The 16408-nt window shown below is 41.9% G+C and overlaps 1 protein-coding gene across 2 annotated transcripts in view; it reads right to left on the bottom strand.

The window, feature by feature from the left end:
• Window positions 1-16408, bottom strand: part of FLRT2 (fibronectin leucine rich transmembrane protein 2) — a 103783-nt gene that overhangs the window by 4779 nt on the left and 82596 nt on the right. The window lies entirely within an intron of this gene.

The following is a 16408-nucleotide window of genomic DNA, read 5'->3' as shown; positions in this document are numbered from 1 at the left end:
GAAAAGAGTCAGTGAAGGGTAGACAATGGAATAAGTGCTGATCTGACTGTTGGCTTTTCAAAAATGCTGTGATTGGAACTAAACACCCAGAGGCTAGTAGTTGGCATTAAGTAATGTGTTAAGTAATAATAATTCACTTGAAAAGGTATTCAAGAAATGAAAATGATTTGTCTTCATCGTCAAAAGAAAATCTTATTGTTGCCTCTCATTATCAATGATCATGCAGTGAATTTTACATCACAGTCTGCATCTTCTCTCAGAGATCTATTTGCATATCCAAACAGAGGCATAAGAGGCCTGGGGCTGAATCTGCTGAATCAAGGATGACTATTATAAATGCAACTGGTCACAGTCATATTTCACCATGAAACGACTGACAGAGCAAAAAATACAACTTAAGGGGAAAAATGTGAAACCCTTTTCAGTTATAAACAAATGCAAAATGGAGACTGATAAAGTTCTTTGGAAAGATGCCTCTTTCCATTTGCCATTTTTCAATATAAAAAACGGAATCAGTATACCTGAAACTAAAACAACATTGTAAATCACTTGTGTTTCAATGAAAAATTATCAAGTAAAAAAGTGACAAACGAAAAAGATGCATCTTTCTAGATAATTTTATCTGTCCCCATTTTGCATTTGGCTTCCCTGCTGGCTCTTACGGTAAAGGGTCCATTCGCAATTCAGGAGACCCAAGTTCTATCCCTGGGTCGGGGAAGATCTCCTGGAGAAGGGAATGGCTACCCACTTCAGTATTCTTGCTTGGACAATACAATGGACAGAGCAGCGTGGCAGGCTGCAGTCCATGGGGTCACAAAGAGTTGGACACCACTGAGCGACTAAGCACATGAATACATATCAACTATATATAAAACAGAAATATGCATCCTTTTGATCTGACACTGTGATGAGGCAGTTTAAAGGTGACGTAAAGATGCATGTGTGAAGGCAGAGAGAGGACTTTTTTTTCCCTCCCCTCCCTGCCTCCTCTCATCTCTGTCTGCCTCCCACATAGCTCACATTTGAGTTACTACCCAGAAAGACCAAACTCCAGTCCATGGCACATTTCCACTTATCCCCTCTTTTGAGACCTCTAGGTACAGATGAGACACGCCACTGTGATTCCTTTGAGAGCTGACAAGCTCATGACTAGGAATACATTATTTTTCAGCAACGCAACCTTCCTCCCACCTGTGAGTGTTTTCCTGCTTCTAGAAAAGGACTTTCAGCAAACTTTGAAATGACAGGAGACACATTTGGGGAAGTAAAGGCAATCTGAAGATACTAATCAAAAGCTTCTTGCTCCAGAACTCTTCCATCTATTTGTATATTAGAGAGGTAAAGACGTTAACTGAAAGCTGTCAGATTTGATTTCCCTATAAAATAAGCTAACATGACAGGACACGGCAAGCTAGAAGTCACTTAATTCTCACCAATACACAGTAATTGAAACAACTTGCATGTAATGCACAGAGGAACTGTTTGAAATTGTTTCCTTGGCTGTCTTTACACGCATGAGAACTAAGTCACTTCAGTTGTGTTCGACTCTTTGCGAGCCCATAGACGGTAGCACGCCAGGTTCCTCTGTCCATGGGATTCTCCAGGAAAGAATACCGGAGTAGGTTGCCATGCCCTCCTCCTGGGGAATCATCCTGATTCAGGGATCGAGCTCTCGTGTCTAACGTCTTCTGCATGTAGGCAGGTTCTTCACTACTAGCACCACTTGGGAAGTCTGCTGTTTATGTTTTTAAACATAGTTAAAAAAGAAAATAAAAAAATGTAACCTCTATTCAAGTGTCCAGACTGTTAAATTTGTTCTACCATTAAAAAGATTGTGAACCATCTAAAAAATGCCTTTGCTGACCAGAAATGGTAATATACATTTTCAGTTGTTCAGAAAATGTTAAAGAAAAAAAGGAGGTTGGTCGAGAGAGTCTCTTTCCAGGCAAAAAGGATGGGTGTGATACTTTATTAAAAATCAGGAATTATTTAATTTGTTAAAAATTACAAATGTATGTTTTGTCACAGGAAGCAGGAGCAATCCCCTCTAGCAAAAATCTCCCTATAAGCTTACCGAATAATTTAGGAAAAAAAAAACCTAAGGTTAGTGAGGGAAAAGTGAATTCAATGCCATCAGCTTGATGCCATCCCTAGCTTAGGTTTCAAATTATCAAACCATCCCAATATTCCCTCATAGCTGCTACTGAGTGTGGTCTTTGGTCCAACAACATGAACCTGACCTGGGAAGTTGTTGGAAACACACAGTGTGTGCCTTAGCAAGAGCCTAGGGCACGCACAATAAAATTTGAGGAACACTGCCCTAAACACAGCGCCGTCTTACTTAATCATCCAAATGCTTTAATTTATTAAATGTAAAACAAAATCAAGAGTATATCAAGTGACTGATTTAGAAGAGTAAAAGCCTAAGGCATACTAATCACTTTGGTCCCGGGGAGATGGTCTCAAATTACATCTTATATGTAAATGACATCTTATAAGTAGAGTAGCCCAATGACCAAATATATCACTTGGCTTCAACAGATCCTTGGAAATTTATGTTTGCATCACAGACATTAATATCCAGTAGGAGCTGAAAGAGTTATTTGTAATCAGAGGGACACACTCTCATAAAGCGTGATTTAAAGAACAAAAATCTGTTTGGTGCTATTAGCATTTCCTCTTCAAAAAAGGTAGGAAAGTGAGACTAAAAGAATAGAATCTAACACATTTTTGAGGATTCCACAGGAATCTTCCAAGTGCGAAAGTGGTGCACAAGGAACAGAATTTTCCAAGGGAGGAAAAAATAACTTCTCCAGGGTCTTTAAATTCTTATGTAAAAATAATAGATGCTTCTTAACTGCGTTTACAAGCTCAGTTTTAAGGTCCTAGAAACAACAAACCAATGTTTCAAGATGGTAGGATTGGTTTAGAAACTTTATCTGTGAATAGCCTCAAGGCACTAATGATTGAAGCATCAACTCACGGGAAAAGACCCTATTACTGGGAAAGAATGAAGGCAAAAGGAGAAGGGGACCACAGAAGATGAGATGGTTAGAGAGCATCACTGACTCCATGGATGTGAATTTGAGCAAACTCTGGGAGACAGTGCAGGACAGAGGAGCCTGGCGTGCTGAAGTCCACGGGGTCGCAAAGAGTGGGACATGACTTAGCAACTGAAAAACAACCGTGACAGTGATTGGGTGCCAACAAAGTATTCAGAAATGGGGCTGGAGGCCATCACTGTGCATCCAAATGGCAAATATTCCACTTGCTTCAATTGTGTTCTCTTAAAGGGGAAAAAAACACCCTGAAGGCCAACCCTTTGTCCCAGGTCTTGCTCTCTGGCAGGTGTGCTTTACTTATAAGTGGTTCTTGTATAATTACATAAGAAGGGGATGTGGTCCCGAAGAAAGCTCCTAACGGGATTACATGGGGCAAACTGTCACTGTTTATCCCCCTCAACAGGAGAAAAATCTCATCTGGATCACACTGTGTTGATCAGCTGTGACAAGTTCAATGTTGAATGAAAACAAACTCTCAGGGTGTCCTTTGTGCTTCTCGGGACTCCCACAAAATAACTGTGCATGGTAGACTTGTTCTAATTCTTGGATCGACAACAGTCTATATATTATGTCAGCCAGTAGACTGTATCTTTGTTCAAATCAGTGCAAGTGTTAAATCGCAGCCACCTAGGCAATAATGATTTTTAAGTCAAGCAGGCTGAAATCTCCATATTTTTAGCTGTAACTCCTACTAAATACTAAGGGGCGAAATCCTTCTTTGGAGAAGTCTGTCTTGGAAATGTTTTAAGAGAAATCCTAAGATAGAGACTCAATTTATAGAGAAAGTAGCACAGTATAATGGTCAAAAGCATAGTCTCTGAGTCCTCACTCCACCTCTGGTCCCTTACCTGAAAAATGAGGATAAAATAGTTCCTAACTCAACAGCACTGTTGAGAGGATTAAATAGGATAATATTTGTGAAAAGCTGTGTGAGGCCTGACACGTGACAAGGACATAATACATAAAACTGTTATTCTTGGTATACTTGTTATGATTCATGATATCCAAAGAGGTAGACTCCAAAATGTAGAGTAAAATAAAAATCACCTTTGACCACCCACGTTCTCCTTACTGACACCTACTCTATGATTTCTGAACATCAGCACTATTCAAATTTTGAGCCAGATAATTCTGCTGTGAGGCTGCTGTGAATGTACAGAGGTGTCTCCAGATATAGGTATGTCCCCTGGGGAGGCAAAATGCCTCCAGTTAAGAACCAATGACCTACTCCATCTTACAAGTACCTTAAAAGCTTAGTATTTTTATTCTGATTTTATAGAGTAAATTAAAGATGCATTTCTAATAAACTGAGGCTAAATGTGCTTCATGCCATGGATACCAAAAAAGCATGGAAACTCAGTATGTTTTTCATCTATTTATTCAGCCAATATATTTGGTGGGGGGCACTGGAATGAGGGTAACTTCATGCAGAGCTGATACAGTTTTTGACTTTGTGAGTCTTAAAAATGTAATGAGGGGAGAGCAGTGAATAAGCAGGGAATTACGGTGCTGTGTAAAGGTTTCCAGCCTCAGGGTATCAGGGAACTGCGGTGCCTTGTAAAAAGCTCTAGTCTAGTCCATGGGGTGACAGGAAAAAGACAGTGGCAGGAGGATTACCTTTGTGAGGATCTGAAGGATTGGAGAAGGCAATGGAAATCCCATGGATGGAGGAGCCTGGTAGGCTGCAGTCCATGGGGTCGCTAAGAGTCGAACACGACTGAGCAACTTCACTTTCACTTTTCACTTTCATGCATCGGAGAAGGAAATGGCAACCCACTCCAGTGTTCTTGCCTGGAGAATCCCAGGGACGGGGGAGCCTGGTGGGCTGCCGTCTCAGGGGTCGCACAGAGTCGGACACGACTGAAGCGACTTAGCAGCAGCAGCAGCAGAAGGATAGGAAGGTGCAAGCCAGGGAAGAGATTTCAGATGTTCTGTCCAGGGATGGCCGTAACATGGATCCAGAGGTGAAACCCAGGCCCGCTCAGAGACGGAACGGAACTTTAACCACACAGCTCTTTCTTCCAACTCTGTCTGCTTCCCACTGAGACCGTGCTATTTCTAGAAGCTAAGAAACAAACCTATGTTTCAAAATCATTAGCCACTTCATAATGGTTGTATATTAAAAGATTCTACTTCACAAGATGCATTTAAAATACTGAGAACAAAAGTTGTGCTTTTTTTCTTTTTCTTCTTGCATCTTTGCTGTTTGTTTGAACATGGCACTGACAGTGTCTCCTCTCCAGAAAAGGAGAGATTATGAAGAAAGACTTAATGGAAGATGCCAGGTAAAAGCAGACATTTTCATTTATATCAGAAAACACAGTTTCAAAAGCCTAAGTATAAATCAACATGCAACCAGTTCTCTTTGGAGATAGCAAGAACCCGCCCCTGCCTATCTGTTAAAGATGACAATAACAGGAGCAGTTATCCCAGGCTCATTTAATTTAACTCTTTCCAAAGAAACTGAGACTCAGAAGATATAAATCAGGTAAAAGCTTTCTGTAAAGTGTTTCTCTCCTAGTGCTACCTACAAAGTGTTGGGTTTTTTTTTTTTTTTTTCCCTTTTTTAATTAATTCCAGGAGCTTGTATTCCAGGAGCCCTTAATAAACTCAGACTATAAAAATCATACTACAGAAAATAGGGATTGTCAATAAGTACCACCAACTGCATTGTATAATGACATCAGGCCAAACCTAATAAAATCTTAAATGGTTCGGCACCGAATCCATTCATGCCAAGAGACAACACAGCGCCTGAAGTGATGCTACAAGTGAAAAAGCTAACTTGACAAGGAATTCTCCTGGAAAAGTGTCCCTGGGTACATCAGATTTAGAGCTTCTGGAGTTAAGTTTGTGCTTAAAAATCAGACACACACAGGTGCAGAATCCATAGGCCCAACTACACTACAAATGTCTTTGTTACAATCTGGAAACACTAAAGCAATTTATAGATCTTGTGCACATTTCCACATTCCTCCAGATAGGTTATAAATACTGTCCCTGCAACAATCAGGAGAGTTCTATAGTTAGCTGGCCAAGATGTAGGGATTAGCAGAGGAATTTGGAGAAAAATATAACAATAGCTACCCTCTAACTTGAAACCATTTTTCCATCTCATTCACTGAAGCTTAATCAAGCCCCTTGAAGTTTTTCTCATTAGACAAATATTTTTCTTTGTTAAAACAAAGAGAGAGAAAGAAGGGAAAATGGGGGAAAGGAAGCAAGGAAAGCAAGGAAACACTTTATTTAAACAGTTGACAATTTTCTGGCTCCAGTCAGTCTAGAATTGAAAACATTAAAATTGGACCAAAAAAAAAAAAAAAAAAAAGAAGAAGAAGAAGAAAAACTATTCTCCTGACAAGCATAAAATTCTCCAACACATTTGAAGAGTTGTTCTCACATGGATTTCAATGCAGTTGGTTTAAATAATAGGGGTAAGTTTAGTACTAGTTACAACATTACAAACTCAGATGCATAAACTTTGAGGACACATTTATTACTGCCATACAGCTGCTCTCAATCCACTGGGGAGCTCCCACTGACCATCCCTGGGGTTCATATAAATCTGCATAATCAAGGGCTGCAAGACTAAGTCTTTAGGATATTTAATAAGCCCAATGGTGAACAGACACTAATAGAGAAGAATTTCATTGAGGCATCACCAATAGGGGGAAAAATAAAAGCATATGGTCCATAAAGGAGGGAACTTGCCATAGCACATGTCTATACACTTTTCAACCCATTTTAAAGGGAGGTCATTCAGTCATTCATTCGTTTGCTCAGATACTAAGGATCTCATGGTTCAGGTAGGAAAAAAAAAAATGCTGGTATTTTTTAGACTCATCTTTTGGAGAGATTTTCCCATCATCTGATCCAGTGATTTCCCACCCCCAGGGGTCATCAAAAACACTTGGGGAAGGTGATGAACCATTAGGTTTCTGGGTCCTATCCCTGTAGTTTCTGGTTTGCCTGGTCTTCAACGAAGTCTGGGCAGAGACATTTTGCCCACTTTCCCTAGATGGGTCCGATGATCAATCACCTCAGTGTCCGACTACCCAGACATGTGCTGATCAGAAACTGCTTTCAGGAAATTGAGACAGCTGGTCCTTCTTGTGTCCAGACCAAACCAGCAAGTGAGAGGTAGAAGTGAGGTGGAGGCGTGGAAACACCAAACGATGTCAGGACTTAGTGGAGCCAGAATTCAATCTGACCTCAGCTCAGAGTTCCAGAGAATAGCAAGCAGAGATAAGAAGGCCTTCTTAAATGAACAATGCAAAGAAACGGAAGAAAATCCCCATTCTGGAATGGGAAAGGCTAGAAATTTCCAGAAAGTTGGAGATATCAAGGGAACATTCTGTGGAAGGATGGGTACGATAAAGAAAAGATAAGGACCTAACAGAAGCAGAAGAGATCAAGAAGAGGTGGAAGGAATACACAGAAGAACCATATAAAAAGAGTCTTTGTGACCCAGACAACCCGGATGGTGTGGTCACTCACCTAGAGCCAGACAACCTGGAGAGTGAAGTCAAGTGGGCCTTCGGACTAGCATTTCCATGAACAAACTTAAGAGGACAGAATTCCAGCAGAGCTAGTTATAATCCTGAAAGATGATGCCTTGAAAGTGATGCCCTCAATATATCAGGAAATTTGGAAAACAGCAGTGGCCACAGGACTGGAAAAGGTCAGTTTTCCATTCCAATCCCAAGGAAGGGCAATGCCAAAGAATGTTCAGACTACAGTACAATTATGCTCATTCCACATGCTGGTAAGTTTATGCTCAAAATCCTTCAAGTCAGGCTTCAACAGTACATGAATTGAGACCTTCCAGGTGTACAAGCTGGATTTAGAAAAGGTAGAGAAACCAGAGATCATATTGTTAACATCTGTTGGATCATAGAAAAAGCAACAGAATTCCAGAGAAAAACATCTACTTCTGTTTCATTGACTACTCTAAAGCCTTTGACTGTGTGGATCACAACAAATTGTGGAAAATTCTTAAAGAGATGGGAATACCAGACCACCTTACCCGCCTCCTATGAAACCTATATGCAGGTCAAGAAGCAACTAAGAAGCAAGTTAGAACCAGACATGGAACAACTGTCTGGTTCCAAATTGGGAAATGAGTCTGACAAGGCTGTATATGGTCATCCTGCTTACTTATCTTCTATGCAAAGTACATTATGCAAAATGCCAGGCTGGATGAATCACAAGCTGGAATCAAAATAGCCAGGAGAAATATCAATAACCTCAGATATGCAGATGATACCACTCTAATGGCAGAAAGTGAAGAGGAATTAAAGATCCTCTAGTTGAGGGTGAAAGAGGAGAGTGAAAAAGCTGGCTTGAAACTCAGCATTCAAAAAACGAAGATCATGGCATCCAGTTCTATCACTTCATGGCAAATAGATGGAGGAAAAGTGGAAGCAGTGACAAATTTTATTTTCTTGGGGTTCAAGATCACTGTGGATGGTGACTGCAGCCATGAAATTAAAAGATGCTTGCTCCATGAAAGGAAAGCTAAGACAAACCTAGATGGCATATTAAAAAGCAGAGACATCACTTTGCCGATGATGGTCCATATAGTCAAAGCTATGGTTTTTCCAGTAGTCATGTATGGATGTGAGACTTGGACTATAAAGAAAGCTGAGTGCTGAAGAATTGATGCTTTTGAACTGTGGTGTTGGAGAAGGCTCTTGAGAATCCCTTGGACTGCAAGGAGATCAAATCAGTCCATCCTAAAGGAAATTAACCCTGAATCTTCATTGGAAGGACTGATGCTGAAGCTGAAGCTCCAATACTTTGGCCACCTGATGGAAAGAGCAGACCCGTTGGAAAAGACCCTGATGCTGGGAAAGATGGAGGGTAGGGGGAGAAGGAAGCAGCAGAGGATGAGATGGTTGGATGACATCACAAACGCAATGGACACAAATTAGAGCAGATTTCCAGGGACAGTGGAGGACAGAGGAGCCTGGTGAAGTTCATTCCATCAGGTCAAGGAAAGTTGGACAGAAGTTGGTGACTGGACAACAAGAAACAACAGCTCAGCCACTTCCATTAATGGAAGGACAGCGACACTAAACCTCTTTCAACATGGCTGTTTCTATGTCATTAGGAGATAATAAGCCACGGGAATTGCTGAGAACACTAAATATGATGCATATGAAGTAAACCAAAACCACTAAGTAGGTATTCAATAAACTGTGATTTAGAAAGGTAGAGATTGCTTTAGGTTGACCAAAAAGTCTGTTACATCTTATGGAAGAACTTGAATGAACTTTTTGGCCAATCCAATGTAAGAGAGAGAGAGCCTCTCTCTGGGGGCAGCTGACTTGGACAGCTTTTCCACAGACTAGCTGTGCTAACTTGGGCACATTACTTCATTTCCCTACGCCCTAGTTCACCCATATGCAAGATGGGGAAAACGATGATACTAATCTCAGGGTTGCTGTAGGACTATAAATCACTTAGAATTTTATCTAACATATGGAAAACATGCATTCAGTGTGCCATTCCTATTATAAGCATTTTGAAAACTAACAAAAAGCCCTTGTTTCAGGGAGCTTTTGTCCCTAATTTAGTAGAGAGGAGGTTCTTTTGAATTCATCAAGTTTTATTTTCCTCTGATTTTCATTCCCTATTTTTACCATAGTTCTTTCCTATCTAGACACATACATCTTCCCATACATTAACCTTACAAATATGTGAAGATATTTATTGGGTCTCTGAGCTCTTCTCCTTTCCTGTGTAAATGTCCCTTCTATTTCAAGTGTTCCAGGATCTCAGCAATGCTGAGGCCTTCATTGGTAATGCCTTTCTTGATATGCACTGCTCAGAATGGAAGATAAGACTCATAATGGTCTGACCAGCAGCAAGTACAGCTTAGCAAATACTCAGGGAACATCCATTCCTGCCAGGCAAGGAGTTGATTATCAGAAAGACAACTATGACACAGCCCTTACTATTGAGTGAATAAAAGTTCATGTCAGATCAAGTAACTCTTTGTATAGGCTCTTCATGGGGCTTCCCATGTGGCTCAGTGGTAAGGAATCTGCCTACCAATCCAGGAGACACAGGTTCTATCTCTGGGTAGGGAAGATCCCCTAGAGTGGGACATGGCACCCCATTTCAGTGTTCTTGTCTGGAGAATCCCATGGACAAAGGAGCCTGGCAAGCTACATACAGTCCATGGGGTTGCAAAGGACTCAGATACTACTTAGCAACTAAAAATAAAAGATAGACTCTTTAATATCCAACACATTTTAATATGTTTCGTTTTATCTAATCCCACAACAACCCATCGGAGAAATTTTTATCAACCTCAAATGAAATCCACGGAGATGACATAATTTGCCTGAAGCCACATAGACAGGACAGAAAATCAGTATGATCAATTTTCTACATGAAAATGCAAGCTTCAGGTATGATTTTATGAATGGTGTTAAAATGGTGTTGAAACCAGTACCCACCTTCCTGCAAATCTAAAGCCCCTCCTCAGTGCTGAAATTTACAAAGCTAGCAGCAGCCTGGCATTTAAGTGGGTACCACTTGCAAGCAGCACTGGGACATAAGTAAAGGATAATTACACCAGGGGGCCTTTTACTGCTCTCCCTAAGTGGCGGCAGTGCTCAGCGGGAACAGGAAATCAAGGGCTGCCCAGCTGACGAGCAGCAGCAAGGTGCCAAGGACTGGAGGCACTGAAGGACAAGTGGCTACTGATAAGCTGGTAGCAAGACAGACAGCAAAATCTCCTTGTGTGTTAGTTGCTTAGTGGTGTCCGACTCTTTGCGACCCCATGGACTGTAGCCCATGAGGCTCCTCTGTCCATGGAATTCTGCAGGCATGAATACTGGAGTGGCTTTCCATTTCCTCCTCCAGGGGACCTTCCCCACCTGGGGTTCAAACCCGGGTCTCTTGCACTGCAGATCCTTTACTGTTTGAGCCACCAGGGAAGCTCCTTGCCCGCTTCACATCCAAGAGTCCCAAAGCTGTCACCGCTACGTTTCTACAGTTTGGGAAAATCTGTATGTGGGGTCACTATAGGAAACCTAAGAGATGTGGGTTTGATCCCTGGGTCAGGAAGATCCCCTGGAGGAGGGCATGGCAATTGACCCCAATATCCTTGCCTGGGGAATCCCATGGACAGAGCAGCCTGGTGGGCTACAGTCCACGGGATCGCAAAGAGTCAAACACGACTGAAGTGACTTAGTGGACATTCATGCACCTGCTGCAGGAAAAGCCACTGAAACGATAAAGTAATTGACAACTGTCTGTCATACAGCCACCTTATGTACACTCTTTAAATGAGATGTTGTAGGTGCCCTGAGTTCCTTGAATTCCAAGTGAAAACACCTGTAGAAAGTGGGAAATGTAAGCTACCGAACAGTACTTTTAGGGAAAATCTTGCTCTGTCTTCTTTTACTCTACAAGAGGCTGTGTTCAGACAATCCCATAAAAGCACCTGACACCAGGGAGTCTAAAAGGTTTCCTCCCCCTCCTTCCACCGGAGAACTCAGCATGCAGCACTCATTCTGAATACGTGAGCCCCTTCCCATGCCGTCCCCCAAGTGCAATCTGCCAGCGTTGACCTGGAGGAGCGGATGAGAATGAGAATTCATCCTCTTTTCCTGATTCCTGCCTCTCTCTTTTTCCAAAGGCAAGCTGTGCAGTGCTAGAACAAAAGATTCAAGCTTAAATTTTAAACAGTTCCTGATAGTTCAAAAGAAGGAATAAGCAAATAACTCTACCCGCATTATTCACTAGTCTCCTGTATATAGCCAACTTGAGTTCAGATTCAGCTAAATATCCTAATACCTACTGACGGCTAGCCACTACTAGCCTCGTGAAATACCTTACAGAGGCCTGAGAAATAAGTCATCACTAATTTACAATTAAGGAAACAAGCCTGGAGAAATTGGTGTCTTCTACGCGTTCAAATAATAGCATATTTCAGAAATAGGACTGGGATATGCAACTCACTTTTCCTGGCTAAAAAACATCAGTGCTCCACCCACAACACCCCGTTTTTCCTTACCAGTTTAGGATATATGATCTCTCATTTAAAAAATTCCTCTGCCAACACCCCAGGTTCTCTTGTCCTCAATTCTTTCATGACACTAATCAAGCAAACGCTTGACTCCCATGTCCGCCTGAGCTTCAGAGTCCCACCAGAGAAAGTCACTTAACACCACAGGCTAGGTCTATCTTAAAGAAGAAATCCCAGGGACTTTCCTGGTCGTCCAGTGGTTAATAATCCTCCTTCCAATGCAGGAGAGTCAGGTTCAATTCCTGGTAGGAGAATTAAGATCCCATATGCTGTGGAGCAACAAAGCCCACATGCCACAGCTAAAAAAGCCCATGTGCTGCAACTTGAGAGAAGCCTATGCCCCATCTAGCAATTTTACTGTATTCATACTTCTCTGGAAGGCACCCTCTCCCATTCTCCTCAAAGATGGCATTAACCTTCAGTCTCTTTACACCTCCACTCGCAATAAAACAATGCATTTTCTACTGCTATGATCCCCATAGAGGGAATGGCTCCAAGTTATTAAGTAACTTCTCCAAGGCAGATCGGCAGAGAAGAGACACAGATGGACTTGAACTCAGGCATGGTCTGCAGGGCCTTGCTCCTAACCTGTGTTCTGTCTCCCTGTAAACTCCACACAGTCACAGAATGGTCTGCTTGTGCTCACTATTGCCTCCCCAGAGTCTAGAGCAGCACGTGGCAGGCATTCAAGAAGTGTCTGCAGAATAAATGGACATATCAAAGGGCGACCTTCAGATGATTACTTTGTTTGAAGAGGCAGTCTGTAAAATCTCTTTCACATCTTCAATCTGAGGTCCCATAAGGAATCGTGGAGATAATATTTCAGAACTGGCTTCAAGAGTTTTATGCTACACTAAGCTAGCTGGAGAGATTGATGGATAAATAGTCCCCAAACACAAAGGAACTAAATGACCTTAGGAAAAGACACAGACCATGCAAGTGGAAAATAATTGTAATTACTAGAGCACTGTGCTTGTTTTACAAAATGACATCAAATTCTCTGCTCTTCTTCAGCAAGAGTACCACTCACATACGATCAGTGTGATCTATATAACTACAAACTCGTTTGATGAAAGGCATGTTTGATCATGCTTGCTACTTAACACCTCAGTTCTAAAATGGTGATGATCTGAATGCAGGTAAGTCTTTACAGTCTAAGCAAATACGTGTTTGTGCTCATATATACCAACAGCTTATAAATATTTACATACATTCGGTGTGACAGTTCAACTGTGTTTAAATTGTGCATCACTTTACCACTTCACACAGTTAGCATCGTCGCGAAATAGGCCAGTTTCAGAGGTATAAAAACACTTATGAAAAAAATAAACTGAATCCAAAAGTATAAACATGGCCTCTTTTCCCACCAAAATACCGCACCCCATATGTGACAGATATAATGAGACAAAATCTCATGACTCCTTCACAAGGAGAATGCAGATGTCAGGCATGATATTGATTAGGCATGTGAAATGAAATTACAAAGTGTGCATTTCCAGGTAAGTTATATGGTTTTGAGTCTAAAAAAATGAAACACTCATTGCTTAAGCCTATTTCAGTATGATAGGAATGGCTCTGAATGTAAATGGTGTAAAATTTCCTTACTGAATAAATAGGCTTTACAATGCACTTTCTCATCTTCAGAATACCTGTCATGCAGATGTGTCAGGCTATGTTCAGGGGACTATTTCTGGATTTGGGAGATGAGAAGGGACAAGAAACAGCAGAAAGATAATTATTTCTTATCCTTGACCCTCTCCTTCTCTCAAGGACATTCTCCCTTGCCCCTGACCCTGGATCACATTCAGATAGGGGCTAAGATTAAATCAAGGGATTTCTGAGACATAAAATAAAACCTCAGATGAGAGGCATCAATACCATGTTCATTACGGCTACAGAATTCAGATAAGAAACAGTTCATAGGAAAGCAACAATCATAAAAAACCTACACAACAGATTTTGAAAGCTACCTTTAAAAAAATCTATACTGGTGGCCTTTCTCATCTGAATGAATTTTGGAATATGCACCCCCCCCCGCCCCCCCACTGCTACTGCTGCTAAGTTGCTTCAGTCGTGTCCAATTTTGTGCGACCCCATAGAGGGCAGCTCACCAGGCTCCCCCGTCCCTGGGATTCTCCAGGCAAGAACAATGGAGTGGGTTGCCATTTCCTTCTCCAATGCATGAAAGTGAAAAGTGAAAGTGAAGTCGCTCAGTCATGTCCGACTCTTAGCGACCCCATGGACTGCAGCCCACCAGGTTCCCCCATCCATGGATTTTCCAGGGAAGAGTACTGGTGTGGGGTGCCATTGCCTTCTCCACACCCCACCCCCAATTCTTAGCAATTGAAACATACAAGCAGATCCTTTTATAGGTTTATACACAGTCAGAGTCCTGCTTTCATTTATAAACTCTGCAGGTTTCCAACTTTACCCCACATGCAAAAAGCTTGTATTCTCCAAAGTATATGCTGTCAAACAATTTCAAACACTTTAGTCTTTGTTTAAATAAATAAAAGAGCTTCCACCAAAAGAAAAAGAAAAAAAAATTAGGAAAACCTGGTAACATTTCTTTTCTTTTTTAAGAAAAGCAAGCCACAGCCTGACTTGGTCCATGTCACCCGGCCCATGTACACAGAGCTGGCACCAGAGGTAGGCAATGGAGCTGCAAGATGACCCCAGTGACACACACGCACGCACGCACGCACGCACACACACACACACACACACACATGAGCCACATGAAAAGAAAGTTTTGACTGGCTTTTCATCTTTGTCTCAGCTACTTTATAGTTGTTCAGAAAAGAGTTCCTATCTTCCCTTGTAAATAAAACTAAAATCCCATATACTAGAGAGTAATGTGAAGTTTGGGATGATAAAGCAGATTTTAAAGATCATGAATGGGAAGCAGGGCATCATGTGTTTGAAATCAGATCGTATTACTCATTCCTTCCTTAGCTACACTTTCACACTTGACTGAAATGCAGGGGCCCCTGGTCCTTGGGAGTATTGTGGTGGGTCTAACAACTTTTAACTTCTAAAGTATTACATCTAAATGGCAGGTCTGCTCTCTTAGACAAAACACTCAAGAAACAGATCAAGGAAAAATACTCGTGGGTGGGCAGCCACTTAATGCGACATGGTTTCCCAAGGGACCTCTGTTTCCTCAAAAACCTTTTTACACCAGCTCCCTGACACAATTTCACAATTACAAACCAGTTTCTTTGGACTAGAATATTACCCTCTCTAGAAATCCAAATATCCTTGGCAGACATTCTAAATCAAGCGAAGTGTACGGACTTTCTCGTAAAGCTAGTATTTCTCATTCATTCATTCATCACACAAGCGTTGAGTGGCTATCCTGTGCCAGACACAGCTCAAGGCCCTTGGGATACAAAGATGAACAAGACAGATAAAGTCCCTACAGTCAGAAAGGTGATACATTTCAAAGGCAAGACAGAAAAGAAATATCAAATAACAACTACAAACCCGAGACTGGAAATGATAAAATCACGAGCGATGTCATGAAGGACATAAAGAAGTATGATAAAGAACACTGGGGGGCTGTGAGTGTGGACTTAAATATGGCACACGTGGATGGCATCTTGGAGAATGGGATTTCCAAAAATGAGCAGTTGATACCCACGGGGGAACTGGGACCAGGGAGAGCAGAGGTTAACCCAGCAGGCCAGGTCTTAGTGTGAGCAGGGGCAAAGTCAGAAGGGAAGAAGACTGCTCTTTCCTGGGAAGTCAAAGACCAGTGTGGCTGCAGATGTTTTTGGAAAGAACGGGGTGCGTAGGCGGGGGCCAAGGGTTCTGACAGGCCTGGACACACAAGGCCTTGAGGCTTTGGTAAACTACCTGGATTTTTATTTTAGGGGCAACGGAAAGACTGCAATTAAATGGACTAGAGCAGCCAGGGAGAAGGAAGGTAAAGATGAAAACCGACGGTCTGACGCTGTACAGCCTGGAGTGGTAAGAAGTGGTAAGAAGGGGGAGGGGAAGTAAGGATGAAGCAAAGGAGGCAGTTTTATCAACAGGAGGAGCCAGGGGTGGGGGTGGGGGGGTGCGGGGCGGGGAGGAGTAAAGCACCTCCAACCTGCTAACTTCTGAATTGTTGCCGCAAACATCCTTTTTCAGAGAACCCCCCAAAGCTGCCCTGCTCCCATTTTTTCATATCTCCAGTTCTCTTTGGAAATAGACGCTGCCTACATAACGAATAAATAAAAGAAACACGGCTCTGCCTGAAGAATCTGCAAGACCAAGCGAGGTACCCATGTGGCGTAAAGATACCACGCCATTCATT

This window comes from Bubalus kerabau, chromosome 10 (assembly GCF_029407905.1).
Source record: "Bubalus kerabau isolate K-KA32 ecotype Philippines breed swamp buffalo chromosome 10, PCC_UOA_SB_1v2, whole genome shotgun sequence".
Lineage (NCBI taxonomy): Eukaryota > Metazoa > Chordata > Mammalia > Artiodactyla > Bovidae > Bubalus > Bubalus kerabau.
Note: the sequence above shows the minus strand (reverse complement) of the source record. Positions and strands in the feature narration are given on the sequence as shown.